Genomic DNA, 5,738 nt, shown 5'->3' on the forward strand with positions numbered 1-5,738 from the left:
CCAGAACCTTCCTGGTGCCCGGGAACTCAGGGTCCTGGGAAGGCCTCGGAGAATCCAGGCGGGTCCCCTGAGTCACAGCAAGACTCCAACTCCTCTTGCTGTCAACAGAGCTGAACCCGGACAGACGCATAAGGAGCAGGAGGTACAGTTCCTGCACCCAAGGGGCTGGCACTCTAGTTGGAAAGACAAAAATGCAGTGAGAACCGATCAGGAGTAACTGGTGAGCTGAGGCTTCTGATCTGACTGTGCCATATCTGTTCACTAACCCCACCGGGCCCAGGCTCTGTGCTGGGCAGTGGTGATGCATGTGAAGTTGCAGCCCCATCCTCCAGAGCATGTTTCAGACACATACGGGGTGTTATGAGGCCCCAGGCTGTGCAGGTGCAACCCGGAGGGTTGGAGCTCCAGGGGGAGGGAGGGGAAGGGCGTCTCCCAGGATACAGCGGCGGGATTACAGGCGGGTCTGCAGGGGGTTTGCTGTAGCTGGAGCACAGGGCTGGGGCAGGAAGAGGCATGGCTGGGCAGTGGAGCAAGGGCCTGGTGACCTGCAGGTAAGGGAGTCTGAGGGTGAGGCCGGGAAGCCCAGGGCGGTGGGCAGTCTTGGGCAGTCTTGGGTCCAAGCTATGGGGACCAGGAGGCCTGAGCCGTGCAATTAGGCTCCGGTGACTAAAGGACAGTTTCCTGAGCTGCCTGTTTTACTGTCATGGCCTCAGCAGCCGCAGACAGTCCACCTCTCAGTCTCAAAACCCCCAGAGATGCCCTGTCCTTGGCTCTTCTTGGGTCCGAGGTCCACACTCAGCCCTGCTATGTGCCACGTGGGCCTGGAAGGAGACTGGGAGGGTCAGTTTGACTGGTGGTTCTTAGGGTCTTCCTTGCCCTCTCCAGGGGCTCTGTTACTGATGCCCCACCCAGCTGGCTGGACCCTGGAGGCTCTGGCTGCAGCTGGAACCTCACAGAGAGGATGGGGAGGCTTGCAGAGGCCTCTAGGGCTCCCATCAGAAAGATGGGAGAGGAAGGCATCCACCGACAGGCGCACTCCTGGGTCCTGACCCGGGACTGAGGCCAAGAATTCTCATAACAGAGTCAAGCTCTGAAATACGAGTGGCTGCCCATCATCTGTCTCACTGCCTCTGCCATCGTTTCTGCTATGGCCTCTCTCCATCCCTCTCATCCCCTCTCACTCTGCCTCTGTCTCTCTGTGTTGCCCCGTGCCCCGTCTCTGTCTCTCTGTATCTGCACCCCCCCTCTCATTCTCTCTCTCTCTCTCTCTCTCTCTCTCTCTCTCTCTCTCGCAGCTGTTGTTTGAGTCCACCCTCTGCTGTTCCCTATCTAGTGCCTTTTCCTTCCTATTGAGACCTGACTCTCACCTCCTCTCTCTCTGCCCGAACCATCCCCATTTTCTCTGTCTTGATTGGCTTTTTCTGTGTGAAGTCCCTCGTCTCCTCTGGTGGCAGCTTCAGCCGCATCCTCTCTGCAGCCCCCCATACAGCAGGGGTGGTGCAGGGCAGGCCCAGTGGCCTCACTTGTCCCCAGGACCCCCTCACGGAGACCAGGAGAACACCGGGCTCTCCTCCGGGCATTGGGAAGCCAGCCCTGTCGCTGGGGGGTAGTGGAGGGGGGCCTTAGCTCCCCCAGCAAACAATTGAAGTACTAAGGTGCCTGCCCGGCTAACGTTTCCAGACCAGCCCCCTCGCCCTCTCTGCCAGAGGGGCTGCCTCCCCTAATCCCCTCCTGGGTGGAAATGCTGAGCCTCCACCACCCAAAGGCTGCCACCAAACCTACACTGAGTCCCCAGGTCCCCCATGCAGAGCGTCCCCTCTCTGCTGTGAAGGGGGAGGAGGGGGTGTCTGTGTGCGTGGAAGCTTCTCTCTCACCCTCATTGCACTCCCCTCCGCCACCAGGCCGGCTGAAGCCCCTCCTTCCGATGTCAGTATAAACGTCCCCACCTCGGGGACCACCTCCCACTCCGCCAGACTCTGGGTCCTTCTATGCATTCTGACGCCCCTGCCCCATCACGTAGGCCTCTCTGTGTGATGTGCGTCCCCTTCAGACACTGCCCGCCTGCGGCTCAGGGGAGGGAGAGTTTACTGAAAATCTACAATGTGCCAGTTGCTAAACTAGGATCTTTCATACCATCTACCTGATTTAATCATCCCAGGAACTGCGGATGGAGGCAATCCGCAGGAGGGAACTGTGGATCAGAGAGGCGAACAGTCAGCCCAATTGCCAGGGTGACCTCCTTTCTCCACGGCCACCACCTCCTAGGACCCCGCCTGAAGGCATCAGTGCTGACTGCAACGTTCAGGCTGTGCTAGCCTTCAACCCACGGTTCCCTGCATTTATAAATACCCGAGTCTAACAAACATTTTTTTGGAGCCCATTCTCTACCCCAAGCATTGGGCTAGTTTAGGAGCTGGACTTGCCAAACGGGATGTGGGTGGCACCTCCGGGAGGTCACCTGTCTGCCTCTGGACCGCTGTTCTCCAGCAAGTGTTTGTGTTGCCACCCGGCCAGGGCTGGAGGGAGGAGGGGCAGGTGTGGGCGTGTGTGGGGGGGGCTGTGGGTGAGAAGGGTGGGTGGAGGGGCCTGGGGTTAATGAGGTGACTGCCACTTGTAAATGAAACAGAAGGCGGCGCAGCTTGTGTGAACTCTGACCTCTCCTGTCCATCTCGCCTTTCATCGGGAGCTTTACGAGTGAGCAGCTCCCTCACAAGGGACCCACCGCAGCCTGGGGATGCTCAGCCCCGGGTGGGGAGAAGGAGGGCTGGGACTGGGGCTCAGGCTAGGGTTCACTGGAGCCCCTGCACCTCCCACCTCCCTAAGAGGAGCTCTGGAAAATAGAAGCGGGGGCTGGATTTGAGAGGCATAGATTGCAAACCTGGAGACTTCTAAAAATACAAACTCCCAGGCCCCATCCCCGGAGTTTCTGGTTCAGGGGGTTTGAGGTGGGGCTTGGGAACCTGTATTTTTAAAAAGCTCCCATGGTGATTCTTAAAAACAACCAAGTTTATATCCAGCACATGGAAGCAACCTAAGTGTCCATCGACAGATGAATGGATAAAGAAGATGTGGCACATATATACAATGGACTATTACTCAGCCATAAAAAGAAATGAAACTGAGTTATTTGTAGTGAGGTGGATGGACCTAGAGTCTGTCATACAGAGTGAAGTAAGTCAGAAAGAGAAAAACAAATACCGTATGCTAACACATATATATGGAATCTAAAAAAAGAAAATATGGTTCTGAAGAACCTAGGGGCAGGACAGGAATAAAGACCCAGACGTAGAGAATGGACTTGACACGGGAAGGGGGAAGGGTAAGCTGGGATGAAGTGAGAGAGTGGCATGGACTTATATACACTACCAAATGTAAAACAGATAGCTAGTGGGAAGCAGCCGCATAGCACAGGGAGATCAGCTCGGTGCTTTGTGATGACCTAGAGGGGTGGGATAGGGAGGGTGGAGGGAGACGCAAGAGGGAGGAGATATGGACATATATGTATACGTATAGCTGATTCACTTTGTTATAAAGCAGAAACTAACACAGCATTGTAAAGCAATTATACTCCAATAAAGATGTTTTAAAAATAAATAAGGTGAGCCCCTGTGGAAAAAAAACAACAACCAAGTTTAGTAACCACTGTCTTCGAGCACACAGCCACGTCGACTGGCCAGAATCATCCTCTCACCGGGCTAGGAAATTCCGGTTCTCAGGGATACTCGTTGGCTCCATCTGTGGATGTCCCCACACATCAGATACTGTGCTTCATGTTTTACAGCCATTACCCCTCTGTGCCCTTCACATAATCCTGCAGGGTAGAAGGCGTTATCTCTATTTCAAAAATGGGATGGAGATTAAAAACTTGCCCAAGAGGACACAGGACTGACATTTGAAAATGTTTCCACCTGACTCCAAAATGTCTGTGGTTAAGTAGATACTTATGCCATTGCCTTTATGGACCTATGTAAAGGTTGCCATTAATTGAGATATCCAGCGTGTAGGAACCAAGAAATCATGGTCTTATTGCATTCTAAACAGAGTCCCGGGGCCAGCTTTGGACTCCATGGCTGAATACAGCCCCACGAGGCAGAGACAATTATCTAGTTCGTGATTGCCTCCCAGAGCCGAGCAAGGCCTGGTTCGTAGGACGTGCTTAATAAATGCTCGTCAAAGGGGTAGTAAATACTGTGAAAAAGAAAAAAAAAATAGAAAGGACCCTTGATACAAAGTGTAAGGCGGCCCCTTCTACACTGGATGCCCCATCATAAAACGAGAGTTTTTTCCTTTTTCTTTTGAGCAGCAGAAGAGGTCTGGCTGAAAAGGATAGGCTCGGGGGGGCCGTGTGTGTCATAGCTATGGGGACAGCAGAAAGCGCCCCTTCCCTCTGCTCTGTCGCCCTCCTGCCTGCATCCCCCAGGGCGGGTTTCGGTGGGATCCACCGCCCTCAGTGCCATTCTTCTGGAGAGGGTATCATCCAGGGCTGCCCACACCTAGAGGCCGGGCTCTGCAGGGCCCACGCCCAGGGCGATGCACTGGCAGCTTTAGCATAATTTTGCCAGCGCTTTATTCATTCAAAAATTACTTTTCAAAAGGAATCATTTCTGGAGCACCTCCTACTTTATATAGGCACTAGCTGTATAAAGTAGAAAGGATGTGGTCTGGGATGGTAAAAAGCAGAGAGGATGGGGAGCTGGGGAAGGGTGGAAATGAAATGTGAGGATTTGGGATCTTTCAGCCTGGGGAGGAGAAGGAAGGCTGCTGGCTGCAGGGGCTCCAAGGGAAAGTCACCACTGCCTTCAAAGATCCGTAGGGAGAGGCCTGGGGATGAGAACAGATGACATGGGAGGAGGTGCGGCCTTGGGGCCAGAGTGGTGGCAAAGCCCCCACGCTAAGGTCTTCACACACAGAGCCAGGAAGGCTGTCTCAGCGATTCTGCTGGCAGGCACAGCCTGGGGATGCTGGGGTCCTCCCACAGTCACTCCCCCTTTAGGCAAAGGGCCAATTACATGCCTTACAAACCAGAATACTTTTGAGGACAAACGTGACACTCAACAGTCACCCCCGGACACACGCTTAAACCAAGACTGTCTGCAGGCAACCAGGACTGTGGTCACCCTACTTATGGGTCACCCCAGCATCAGAGCTGGGGGCCCTGGAAGCCTGGACTCCCGGCTCCTAGTTAATGGTAGACCGGGTGGCAGCAGCAGGGCGTGGAGCAGCGTCCTCCCGGGGAGGCTCGCAGGGCAGCGGGAGGGGGACGGGGAGGCAGGAGGTCCCAGGGGGGAAGGCGCTGGGCGGGGCTCTGAGCCCGGGCGCCAGGCTGTGGTCAGAGCGCCGCTCTGTGCGGAGCTGCGACCAACCCGACTCCACGCCGCCGTGGAGCAGTAAGTAAACAGACTCGGTAGCTTAATCGCCCCGGGTTGGGGGGGGTTGGGATGGGGCTGGGCGGAACCACTCCTCTCCCACCACTGCTGGACAGCGGATCGCGGGAGGAGGTGTAAAGGGGCTTCGCAGCACACGCTTTCCCACCCTTCCCCCTCCAGTCAGCCTGAAGCCAGCGATTCCTTTTTGTCGCCTGGACCCTCTGGAGAATCTTTTGAAAGCTGCCGGCCTTCTTAGAAAACGCACAAATGCTCTCCCAAGTACTATTTTGCAATTCCAGGGGATTCATGGACCCTAAGAATCTCTATCCTAGGAAATGATGAGCTTCCCCCAACAGCCTTATTGAGACTTCA

The sequence above is a fragment of the Physeter macrocephalus genome, chromosome 16 (assembly GCF_002837175.3).
Source record: "Physeter macrocephalus isolate SW-GA chromosome 16, ASM283717v5, whole genome shotgun sequence".
Taxonomy (NCBI): domain Eukaryota; kingdom Metazoa; phylum Chordata; class Mammalia; order Artiodactyla; family Physeteridae; genus Physeter; species Physeter macrocephalus.